This window comes from Vicugna pacos, chromosome 9 (assembly GCF_048564905.1).
Source record: "Vicugna pacos chromosome 9, VicPac4, whole genome shotgun sequence".
Taxonomy (NCBI): Eukaryota; Metazoa; Chordata; class Mammalia; order Artiodactyla; family Camelidae; genus Vicugna; species Vicugna pacos.
This window is the reverse complement of record NC_132995.1, coordinates 41,921,781-41,934,937: the sequence shown is the minus strand read 5'-3', so window position 1 is coordinate 41,934,937 and position 13,157 is coordinate 41,921,781. Positions and strand designations below refer to the sequence as shown.

The window sequence follows — 13,157 nt, the reverse complement described above, 5'->3', positions numbered from 1 at the left end:
ATGCCAGCATTTAGATAGAGTTCATATGTGTTTGTATATGTGTGTGTGCTTTCTATGTATAATTATGTGTATTTCTAGGTGGAGAGAGTAAAAGCTAGATGACTCGGGTCACCAAGGAGATTTTTTCATCCTAGAAAAATGACCAGGGGTGCAGCCAGTATATCCCTTGAGTGGCTGACTCAGGCATTTCAATACATACCTTAGCTTAGCTTTGTGCTTTCAAGAGAGAATTAGATCACAACAACTTTGGCAGAAATTCTTAAAATTTCCAGTCACTGCCAATGGCAAAGACTTGCTTTTTTGAACATTTAAGGCAATATACTAACTGCTGGATTACCAACTGGGGGAAATTAAAGAGATTCTAAATCACTACTCTTTTCACTTAATTGAAGTGTAGTCAGTTTACAATGCGTCAATGATTTCTGGTGTACAGCATAATGCTTCAGTCATACATATACATACATATATTCATTTTCATATTCTTTTTCATTACAGGTTACTACAAGATATTGAATATATTTCTCTGTGCTATACAGAAGAAACTTGTTGTTTATATATTTTATATATACTAGTTAATATTTGCAAACCTCGAACTCCCAATTCATCCCTTCCTGCCCACTTCCCCCTAGTAACCATAAGATTGTTTACTATGTCTGAGTCTATTTCTGTTTTATAGGAAGTTCATTAGTGTTTTCTTTTTTCTTTTTTTAAATTCCACATATGACTGATATCATATGGTATTTTTCTTTCTTTCTGGCTTACTTCACTAAGAATGATGATCACCAGGTCCATCCATGTTACTGGCAAATGACATTATTTCATTCTTTTTTATGGCACTATATAAATATATCACAGCTTCTTTATTCAGTCATCTGTTGATGGACATTTAGGTTGTTTCCATGTCTCAGCTATTGTATATAGAGCTGATATGAACATTGGGGTGCATGTGTCTTTTCAAAGTAGAGTTCTCTTTGGATATATGTCCAGGAATGGGATTGCTGTATCATATCGTAAGTCTATTTTTAGTTGTTTGAGGAATCTCCATACTGTTTCCCATAATGGCTGCACCAAACTGCAGTCCTACCAACAGTGTAGGAAGGTTCCCTTATCTCCATGCCCTCTCTGGCATTTGTTGTTTGTGGACTTTTTAATAATGGCCATTCTGACTGGTGTAAGGTGATACCTCATTGTAGTTTTGATTTCCATTTCTCTGATAACTAGCAATATTGAGCATTTTTCCACGTGCTTATTAGCCATTTGTATGTTTTCACTGGATTATTGCTTGTTTAGGTCTTCTGCCAATTTCTGGACTGGGTTGTTTGTTTTTATTTTACTAAGTTATATGAGCTGTTTATATATTCTGGAAATTAAACCTCTGTCAGTCACATCATTTGCAAACATTTTCTCCCATTCCATAGTCTGTCATCTTGTTTTGCTTCTGGTTTCCTTTGCTGTGCTAGATGACTACACTTGAATATTACAGTGGTTAGAAAAGCCCTCTTTATGATGTACTGAGAAGTTCATTTGATCACAAAGTAGCATCAATGAGCTGATTACTGCACACATACTTAAATAAAACAGTCATATACACACAGCCTATTGCATGGCCTTATTAAAAGAGCAATGAGTTTTACCTGAGTTGATGACCATGGCATTGACACCCCCATCTAACTGGTTACCCATAATGGCTGAAGAACCATAAATAGACGTCTGTTTCTAATTTACCTGAGATTTGGAAAAGGTGTAAAGTTAAGAGTGTTCTGTTTAAGCCCTATCCTTAGACCTCTCCAGTTGCCACAATGCTTTAACCTGGGTAACTGGCTGGATAAGCAAAACCTCTACACTCCCACATAGCATTCAGGTAGACTCAGAACCCATGATCTATGTCAGAATTACTTCTCCTGATAGTTAAAGATCATCCTCAAAATGTTTAATTAAACTCTGATGTTTATAATGTCTTAGGTGCTTAGATGCTGAAGTTAATCTTCTTTCTTCTATGCACTGCTCACTTTATTGAAAATGAAGGGGGCTTCCCCCTACCCTAAAAGTAACAATATAATTAATCCCTTCTCTTTAGAATGAGAAAAACACATACATGTACTGTACACATATCTAGAAAGACATCTTGAAGGATTTTAATCAAAATATCAATAGTGCTTAGATATGGGCATAGAATTGCCTTTTTTTCTTTATGTAGTCAGTATATTTGAAATTTTTGAGTCTGAAGCATTTATATTTTTAAAAACCACATCATTTAAAAAAGGAAGAAAACTTATTCTGAAACCTTGCTCAAACTAAACACAGAACCACCTTAAACTGAAATCTTGTTGAGCCTTCAAAAAGTATAATGCACTGGATAGGATCTAAGATTCAACTGATTCTTACTGAATTCCATGCTCTAATAAGTAGGGTTAAAGGGGGTCCATGTATATTAACAAGGTACACTGGTATCCTGGTTTGGGGCATTAGGCAGCACCTGATTTTAAACTGAATGCCATATATGTGGCTTTTAAAAGCTTATCCAAAAGATACTTCACGGGGAGTGTATAGCTCAGTGGTAGAGTGCATGCCTAGTATGCATGAGGTCCTGGGTTCAATCCCCAGTACCTCCATTAAAATAAATACATAAATAAACCTAATTATCTCCTCCACCCCCCTGAAAAAAAAAAAAGAATGCACTATCAAAAGATACTTCATAGTGCAGACCTAACCTATAGGCTGCAAACACAAGTATTCTGGTAAATCAATCATTTCCCTTATAAGCATCAATCTCTCATAAAATCATTACTTTCCTCTTTTATCTCTAACGCTTATCGTTTTCTTCTCTCATCAAGTAACCTTTACTATGAGGTTAAGTGAAACTAAACAGGTCAGACAATATGGGGAGAATGGTGCCATTCTTTCCCCTGCTTTTGCAAGCAAGTCTGTTTCTGACTTAACCTTAGGGTAGAAGATCAGGCTTTTCATTTTGCTGACAAATGAGTTATGTCAGCATCACTGTTAAAGTATTCTCCCAAAAAGCTTCTCCTCAACCGCATCTCCAGCTCCACCTCCAAATCAAGAATCTGATAGATAACCACCAAAACCATTAGGAAGGAATTATTTTACTTTCAGTAAAAAGCCTTTTATATTCTTAACTTGCAGGTGTCTTTCAGCTCAAGTCTCTTACCATTTAGTTTGAGTAGACTGCACAGTCTAGGCTTTGGTGATGTAAAACCCTGAATGTGTTCACAGTGACTCTGGCTTCACTATACCTTTTCATTTTCAAGTAACACTGCAAAGCCTCCAATTTACTGAGCTCTTGTGTCAGGAACTGTTTTGGGAACTTAGAATAATACATTTGTGAACAAAACATGAAAAAAAAAAGGATAAATGTAATGAATAAGTAAATTATATTCTAGAAAAATAAAAACATGTTCACATAAAAGTCTGTTCACGAATGTTTTTAGCAGTTCTATTTCTAAGTGGCAAAACTGGAAGCAACTCAAATTTCTTTTAATGGGTAAATGAATAAATTACAGTACAGCCAGAGAACAGAATGCTACTCGGTGATAAAAAGGAAAATGAACTATCAATACACTAAGCAACTTGGATGAATCTCAAAGGCTCATGCTGAGTAAAAGAAGCCAGTGTCAAAGGGTTACATACGTGGGAGGAGGGTATAGCTGAATGGTATAGCTCCTGGGTTCAATCCCCAGTTCCTCCATTAAATTAAATAAGTAAATAAATAAACCTAATTAACTCCCCCCCAAACAAAAAACAAACATTTTTAAAAGTTAAATTTAAAAAAAAGAACTAAAAAAGAAAAGGTTATATACTGTATGATTCTACTATTGAAAAGGTAAAACTATGTGAAGATAGGGATGGGGAAGATGTGATTAGTTTTTTGGAGCATAGAACTGTCCTATATCCTTATTGTGGTGATGCTCACAAGAATTTATACATCCGTTAAAATTCACAGAATTGTATACCATATGGGGACATGGGGGAGCCAATTTTACTGCATGATAATTAAAAAATGAAATAAATTATATAGTATAAGACACTAAAAATTATAGAAAAGGAAAAACAATAAAGGAAGGCGGATCAGGACTCTGCAAGGGGGTCAATCTGCAACTGTAAATAAGGTGGTTAGGTGAACTCCATTATGAAGACATTTGAGCAATGACTTAAAGGGGGTGAGGGACTTAGTCATGGAGATATTTGGAAGAAGCATTCCTGAGGGAAGAACAGTGGTAAAGCAGTAATTAAGTAAGGCCAATGTGACTAGCATAGGGTAATTGAAGGGGAAAGAGTACAAAATGGAGTCACAGAGGTATAGGGAATGGGTAGTGTAGGTCATTGAAAGAACTTCGGCTTTTATTCTGAAATAGGAAGCCATCGAGAGGTATGAGCAGAGCAGTGACATGATCTAACTTGTATTTTAATCATTCTCATCACTTTGTTGAAAATAGAGTGAAAGACAGCAAGGGAAGAAGCAGGAAGACCAACTGGAAGGTTATCACAGGTGAGAGATTATGCGAGTTGGGCCAGGGTGACAGGAGTGGAGGTGGTGAAAAATGGTCAGATTCTCTACTGAAGGTAGACCTACTCAAATGGCCTGACAGACTGGTGAAGCGGGGTTATGAAAAAGAGAGAAACTGAGGATGACATTGAGATTTTTGTCCTAAAAAACAGGAATGATAAAATCACCATCAACGGGTTTAGAAGGAAAGGTCAGTAAACTAAGACATACATTAGGCAATCAAATCTAGCAGGCAGTCAGATATGAGTTTGCAGTTCAGGAGATGGATCTGGGCCAGAGCAATAAATATGGGAGCTGCTGGCATGTGGCTGATATTTAAGGCCACGAGACTGGGTAAGATCACCATATTAGTCAGGGTCCCAGCAGGAAACAGACATCATGGGGTTAATAAAAGGACAATTTATAAAGGTGTGGATAAGAGTTCAGGGAAACCACAAGGAAAAATAGAACGTGATATCCTGTTTCTACACCCAGGCCTGAAGGGACTAGGAGAGGAAGTAGTTATTAGGCCCAGGAGAGAGTCCTGTAGAGAACTAACTTGGGAGGAGCAGTGACCTTCAGTCAGTTCACCAGACTGCAGGGACCCTGCAGATTGGGAGCCAAGAGGATAAATGCTCCAATCTCACTCTACTGCCTCTTTTCCCCCAGTGTCCTGTTGGATCTCCATACTGGTTAAACTCAACAAAAGCCAAAGGGTAAGGAAACCTGTTGATGTGGTCCATGCAGGTCAGCATCCTGGGTCAGAAAGTAGGTAGAGAAAGAGGAGTGGACCTAAAGGGACAAACAGAAGACTTCGAGCACCATTACCAAAGAAGTGCGCATAGACAAGAGGACACTCCACTATTAAAGGGCTGGGGAGGAAAGAAGGAACAGCAAGAGACAGGAGCCCCATGAGAGACAAGTACTCCACAGAAACACTGGCCTAAAACAGTTCCAAGTTTACCCAAACTGGAAAAGCCTTGTCTTGATCTTACTACCCCTGACTTGGTTCCTTCCTCTCTTTACCACTCCTTGAAAACAAAAATAAAGTTTATACTTGCTGTTTCTATTTTCTCCTTTTGCTCCTTAATTGCTTCTGAATAAAACTGCATTCTGAAGAGTCACTCATATTTTCTGATTCACCCAATCCAAAGGCCCTTTTTCTCAATCCTTATTCTTGACCATTTCATATCTGCAATGCACTTTATCAACTGGTTTTACTCCTCCTTTCTGGCCATCTATTTTTTAATGCCTTGTTTCTCCTCCTATCCCTACAAATGTAGTTGTTTCTCAAGGCTCTGATTTTAGCATTTTCTTCCCACTTTATCCTCTAGTCTCTAGCAGCCTTCAATGCTAGATCTTTACATTTAATATACCTTGTAATATATCTCGAGAACTAATTTATCTTCTTGGCCCCAATTTCCTCCAGCTGAGTACTATCCCAACACTTCAAATTTAACATATGTGAACTGATCTTCATTATCTTTAATCTGTTGCATGATTGTGTTAGTTATTAGCTTTAGCATCAGCATGTTTCTAGCCACCCAGTATCTAAACCAATATAGTACAAAAGTCTGGTGTAAAGCCCAATAATCTGTATTTTATTAAAGCTTCCCAAGGTGGTTGATTCTCAAGCCCACGAAACTTTGGGAACCATTTCTCTAAACCTCTACAACCTAGTTCCTTTTCCCTAGCCCCCATATCTAGGCAAATGTCAAATCATCTCATCTCATTTCTGAAATTTTTCTCTAATCTACCAACTCCCCCCAATTCCCACTGCCAACATGCTTCTGGATCACCTAAACCTTTGTAATGACCTTTTTTTGGGGGGGAGAGGGTAGTTGTGGTAAAAAAAAAATAGGTAACATAAAATTTACCATTTTAACCATTTTTTCCATGTACAGTTTGGTGGCATCAAGTACAGTCACACTGTTGTGCAACCATCAACACCATCCATCTCCAGAAATTTTTCGTCTTCCCATACCGAAATTCTGTACCCTTTAAGCAATAATTCCCCATTCTCTTTTTCCCAGCCCCTGGCAACCACCATTTTACCTTCAACTGGCCTCATACTTTCCCCTCAGATAATTAAACTGGAAAATACTGAAAAGAAAATGAAGACAAATGTAAAAATTTCTAATTCTACCACATTTCCTTCCAGACTTTGTCGTCTTTTACTTAACATACATCTTCCCACGTTAAACAAACTCTTCATGAGCATCATTTAAAAATACCTATAAAGCACAGACAAAACAATCTTGAGAAAGAAGGATGGAGCTGAGGGAATCATACTCCCTGACTTCATACTATACGACAAAGCACAATAATCAAAACAGTATGGTTCTGGCACAAAAAACAGACACATAGATTAATGGAACAGGATAGAAAGCCCAGAAATAAACCCATGCACCTATGATCAATTAATCTATGACAAAGAGGCAAGAATATACAACAGAAAAAAGACAGTCTCTTCAATAAGTGGAGCTGGGAAAGCTGGGCAGCTACGTGTAAAAGAATGAAATTAGAGCATTCTCTAACACCATATACAAACATGAACTCAAAATGGATTAAAGACTGGATATTATAAAACTCCTAGAGGGAAAACTTAGGCAGAACACTCTTTGACATTAATCATGGCAATTTTTTTGCATCCGCCTCCTAGAATAATGGAAATAAAATAAAAAATAAACAAAGGTGATGCAATGAAACTTAAAAGCTTTTTCACAGAAAAGGAAACCATAAACAAAATGAAAAGACAACCTATAGAATGGGAGAAAATATTTGCAAATGACACAACTGACAAGGGACTAATTTCCAAAATATACAAACAGCTCATACAGATTAATATAAAAAAATCCAATCAAAAAGGGCAGAAGACCTAAATAGACATTTCTCCAAAGAAGACATCCAGATGGCCAACAGGCACGTGAAAAGATGTTTAATATTGCTACTTATTAGAGAAATGCAAATCAAAACTACAATGAGGTATCACCTCACACCGGTCAGAATGGTCATCATTAAAAAGTCTGCAAATAATAAATGCTAGAGAGGGTGTGGAGAAAAAGGAATCCTTTTACATTGTTGGTGGGAACATGCAGCCACTATGGAGGACAGTATAGAGGTCCCTTAAAAAATTAAAAATAGACTTACCATATAGTCCAGCAATTCCATACTCCTGGACATATATCCAGAGAAAAGTATAATTTTAAAAAACACATGCACCCCAATATTCATATCAGCACTAGTTACAACAGCCAAGACATGGAAACAACCTAAATGTCCATCGACAGGTGACTGGATAAAGAAGATGTGTTCTTTGTACAATGTGTTCAATGTACAATGGAATATTATTCAGCCATAAAAAATTAAATAATGCCATTTGCAGCAACATAGATGGACCCAAGATTATCATATTAAATGAAGTAAATCAGATAAAGACAAATATCATATGATATCACTTATCTGTGGAATCTAAAAAAGATACAAATTTTATTTACAAACCAGAAACAGACTCACAGACACAAAAACTGATTGCCAAAGGGGAAAGGTCCAGGGGAGGGATAAATTAGGAGTTTGGGATTAATAGTTACACATTACTATATAGAAAATAGATAAAGAACAAGGACCTACAGTATAGCACAGGGAACTATATTCAATTTCTTGTAATAAGCTATAATGGAAAAGAATCTGAAAATATATGTGTATATATATGTATGTATATGTATAACTCAATTGCTTTGCTGTACACCTAAAACTAACATTGTAAATTAACTACACTTCAATAAAAAATAAAACTATAAAAATCCAAAAAACAAAAAAAAGCTATAGAGCATTCCATTGTGTTTACCATAATTTATTTAGGCATTCCCTAATTATTGAGCACTTACTTTAAATAATGCTGTAAGAAATATATTTTTCAAGAGAGAAATTAGTGTCAAAGGATTATTTAAGGTACATGATAAATATTGCAAATTGCTCCCCAAAAGGACTGTACCATTTTATACTCCTACCAGCAGTATATGAGCATGTCTGTCAGTACACTTGCCAACATTAAGTGACCTTATTTAAAATAATCTTTGCTATTTGAATGGGTGAAAAATGGTGTATATAACTACCCAATCTTGATCTCCTGCCTCAACAAATGCATAATGTTATTACTGTCTTCTCTTTAAAAGCAGAAAATTCATGTCTCTTTATACTTTTTTGTCTGAAGATACAGGAGGAGTGATTTGTGAGTTACAACAGTGAAGAGTTACAGAATGATCACCAGAACCTTAGATCTAACACAAATCTGAATTATACTTCTTGGATTTGCCGTACCAGCATTTCCAAAGTCATACTTAATTTCCCAATGTTGCCTTATCATTTAACTCTATGAAGTTAGCTCCTTTCCTCTTGCTAGTCATCAGGAGGAAAAAAATCCCCAGTAAGGAAACCAAGCATGTCCTCAGAAACAGTACATGTGCTTATGTGACTTCAATGTTTTCTAGTTAAAAAAAAAACAACTATAATTTGTGTTTGTCCTTAGATTTTCAATTCACTTCATTACCCATTTTTGCTTCTCCATTTCAACCCAAGGCCTGTCCAAGTCAATAAAAGTAGGAGATATACATCCTTTTTTGAGGATCTCAAATTACTACTGGGATGACAAGGAGAACTCAAGTTTCCTTTTAAACCTCTGAGCTACAGTCAAATAAGTCCAAATAAACCAGAAATAAGTTAGCTTTGAAATTCATCACCAGCAATTAAAATTTCAGGATTTTAAAATTATGGCCTTTTATAATAAATTTATGCAAACTGGCAAAAAAAAGATTTTTTTAAGGCTTCAATCAGATTCTAACATGAATATCTATTACTTTTATACAAAAGTATTAGCTTTCATGCTTTTATATACACAAACATTGAACAACAAACTAGACTGAAATAATCTGGGTCTTTGGACTTTTTACTGTGTAATTTCTCCTTAGTAGTCTTCTTTAACTACTAATCTTATATGGTAAAACCAATTGTGGGTCATTTATAAAGTAAATATTTAAAAAATGAAAAAGTGATTTTCTTTGGAATGTTTCTTCAAACGAATATGCAAGCTTTTCAATTTTTTATAAAAAAAAGTTTTAAACATCTTAGGTTTGCATTTTTAAATGTTTTTGTAAGAAGACAGCTACCAGCAATTTCCCTGTGGAAACTGCCATACAGTTAGTATGTGGGTTTAAAATCCTTTAAATAAGTAATCCACAAACCAGGAGACATTGCACTTGAAAAATTACTTCAAATTACATATGTTTCTTTTCCTTTTGGTGTTGAGATTTATGTTTATTTTCTAGGCTATATCTCTGTTTGTAAAGTCAATTCCACTTTCACTTCTTCCTCCCCTAAAAAGTACTGCTTCATATGAAACAATGGTCCCATCTGCTTCATGCCCTCTGCTCACTTCAAAACATACGAAGTAGAGGACTGCTGACAACAGCAGAAAAGCCTTGACCACCTATAGTATTAGAAAAAATAGAAAGGTAAGACATTATTTAATTTTATTTTCACTAAAGCAGAGGCAATGAGAAAGGCAATTTGCATAAGGCTAGTCAGGAGTAATGTATATTGCTTCTTAGTCTCCTGCTAAAGTATCAAAATAGAGGCTTTTTTTTTTTGGCTATGAACCCTACCAGATTTTTAAAAACAGCATAAAATGACTCAAACACTATAAAACCAAGGGTAAAACAGGATCAGAGTCGCTAAGTAAAAAAAGCAAGCTCTTGGAGGAAAAGTATAATTCAAGTGGTAGAGCACATGCTTAGCATGAATGAGGTCCCAGTTTCAATCCCCAGTACCTCCACTAAAAATAAATAAACTTAATTTACCCCACCCAATAAAGGCAAGCTCTCAACTGTATATTTTTAAAAGTTACATATACATTAGTATGTTCATACAGTGCTCAAGAAAATATGCCAATTTGATATTAATGGTTATATTTGCACTGCAATTACAGGGACTTCTATTTTTGAAGTTAACCATTTCTATAATGTTTGAACTTTTAAATAATAAGCATGTGTTCTACAACAAATAATATTAATATGCCATCAAATAATAAAAAAGTAGATTAAAGGGGAGAGGGTATAGCTCAGCAGTAGAGTGCATGCTTAGCATGCACAAAGACCTGGGTTCAATCCCCAGTACCACCGTTAAAAAAAAAATAATAATAATAAATAAACCTAATTACCTCCCTCCCTAAAAAAATGTATTAGAAAGTAATTTCAGAAATAGATTTAAGAGAAACAACAAAAGAACAGGGAAAAGTCACTATTCAATAAATGCTGAAAGAACAATGGGGTATCAGTGTGGAACTGTCTTAGATCTGTACTTCACACCCTACTATGCATTCACTAACCTACAGCTAATAGCCTTTGGATAATTTTTGTAGAATCGCTAAAGTAAATATACAGAGTAACAAATTTTAAAGTCAAATGAATTTCAGTTCAAGTCTTGATACTATCATTTAACTTTTGGGAGATTTAAAGCACATAATTTACCTGTCTGAGTCTCAGTTTCCACATTTGTAAAACATTAAATACTATTCTCAATTGGTTGTTGTGGCGATTAAATGAGATCATGTATGAAAGTGCCCAGGCCTGCGTTTGAGCATTGGCAGTACTGAATATGAGTATGTATCTGGGTGTACAATTAATACAATATACTATGGAGGAAGTACAGTACAGTAGACAGGCTCTAAGACATGAAATTAAACCAAATTTGAATTTCGGTTCTGTCAACTATAAACTTTACGATTTGGACAAATAATTACACTTATCAACCTCAGTTTCAAATCCACAAAACTCTAATACTACTAATCCTAATACCAACTGTACTGAGTAACTGAGAAGATTAAATAAGATTAACTAATAAAAGTAAACTGTCTGGGGGGGAGGGTATAGCTCAGTGGCAGAGTGTTTGTTTAGCATGCACGAGGTCCTGGGTTCAATCCTCAGTACCTCCATTAAAATAAGTAAATAAATAAGCTTAATTACCTCCACCAAAACAAAAAGAAAAATAAATAAAATATTTTTTAAAGTAAACTGTTTAAGACAGGCTAGAAGATAGTACACATTGAACATAAATAATCTATAGAATGGGATTATTATACAACATTGAAGAGTATCTGGAGAGGGCATTTATCTGCAGAAAGACAGCAAACTAATCTCCCCTTTCACAAAAAGACCAATTTTGACAGCACATAGCCTTCCTTGTCTATATTCTTTTAACACTCCACATATCACTATTATGGCACTACTCGTATGTCATAGTTGGTTTCACTTGTCTTTTCCATTTGACCAAGGGTCACTGACGGGATTAAAAGTCAAGACCATAAAAGTGAACGATAATTACAACACATCACTTCTACAGTGTTTATCTATCCATGGTTTCTTCACTCTTTTTAGTCACTCCTCAGAACTGTGTTGCAGTTTGTGCAGGGTTATTTAAGGCCCTGAATACATTTTCTTGCATATTCATGAGGCAAAATTCATGTATTTTTGTAGTACATAAACAATCTTCCTGTGACTCTGGCTTGACATGATACTTGCTTCTAAACTTTTAGAGCAAGTTTTATCCCATTTCACATTGACACCACTATAACAATGTGCATACTGAGTTTTAGCAGAAATGAATATTATACATTGGTCAAAATTTGGCAGTACATTGATAATGTGTTCCTGGTGAGGATCACTAACACACAGAAGCTGCACTGTAAACACTGGTTAGCCGAATCATAAAAAATTCTTTACAAATAAAGATGTATTTTTGTAGTCTTAATTTTTCTGTCCTAGTGAAATCATGAGAAGTATTTATGAAATAGATAATAAAATCCAGTTAAAACTGCTGCTAATAGCTCTAAATTAAGGATTTTTGTAAATATGTGGATAAAGAGTCCATGCTCAACACTATCATCTGCTTTCTGAATATGTGGGATGTGGTCACTCTTTCCAAAGACTGAAGGTTATCACATAAATTGGGTATGGTATGATCTTTGTTGAGGTTCTCATCATCTAAATTTGTTATTAGAACAAATCTGCCATTAGGACAAAATTCTACTTAATAAACTATTATCTACCTAAACACATGGCTATGGATGAGCAGTTTGCTCTTGCAGTGACAAAAATTTAATCTTACTGTAAGGAGTCAATAATGGGTTAAAACATTCTATAAGTAAGTCCTTGTCTCACAAACTGAATGTATATGCTTTTATCTATTCCTAACATAATTATAGGAAACAATTACTCTTTAAAAAACCATGTTTCCCCCTTCTCAACAACAAAGAGCTCTCTCCTATGTGTAAAACATGTGGAATATTTTAAAATCTCTGATATGCAGACTTTGTCCTCAAGTTGTTTACGTGAGAAGGAAAAGGAAGAAATGTACCGCACCAAAAAAAGACCAATTAATAAAGGAAAAATTACAAAAGGTAAAATGTGATAAATGCTATAAGAGAAGTATACTTAAGAAATACACTAATAAAGTGATGTTTTTCCATCAGACCAAAAAAAAAAAAAATCTAGCAGTTTAAGGGCAAGGAAATCCTTATCTGTTGCAAAGTGGATGTCCCAGACTAGCTGGATACACCGGATGGTTTGTTTTAGATCAGCACTCCAAGTGATAAACTATA

The 13,157-nt window shown here is 35.3% G+C and overlaps 1 protein-coding gene and 1 non-coding gene across 4 annotated transcripts in view; one reads left to right on the top strand and one right to left on the bottom strand.

The window, feature by feature from the left end:
• The window catches only part of SNTB2 (syntrophin beta 2), an 89,191-nt gene that overhangs the window by 48,555 nt on the left and 27,479 nt on the right, over positions 1 to 13,157 (bottom strand). The gene's annotated exons all lie outside the window — the stretch shown is intronic.
• TRNAT-AGU (transfer RNA threonine (anticodon AGU)) lies at positions 2,540 to 2,612 on the top strand. The gene has a single exon. It is a non-coding gene; the product is annotated as a tRNA-Thr (tRNA).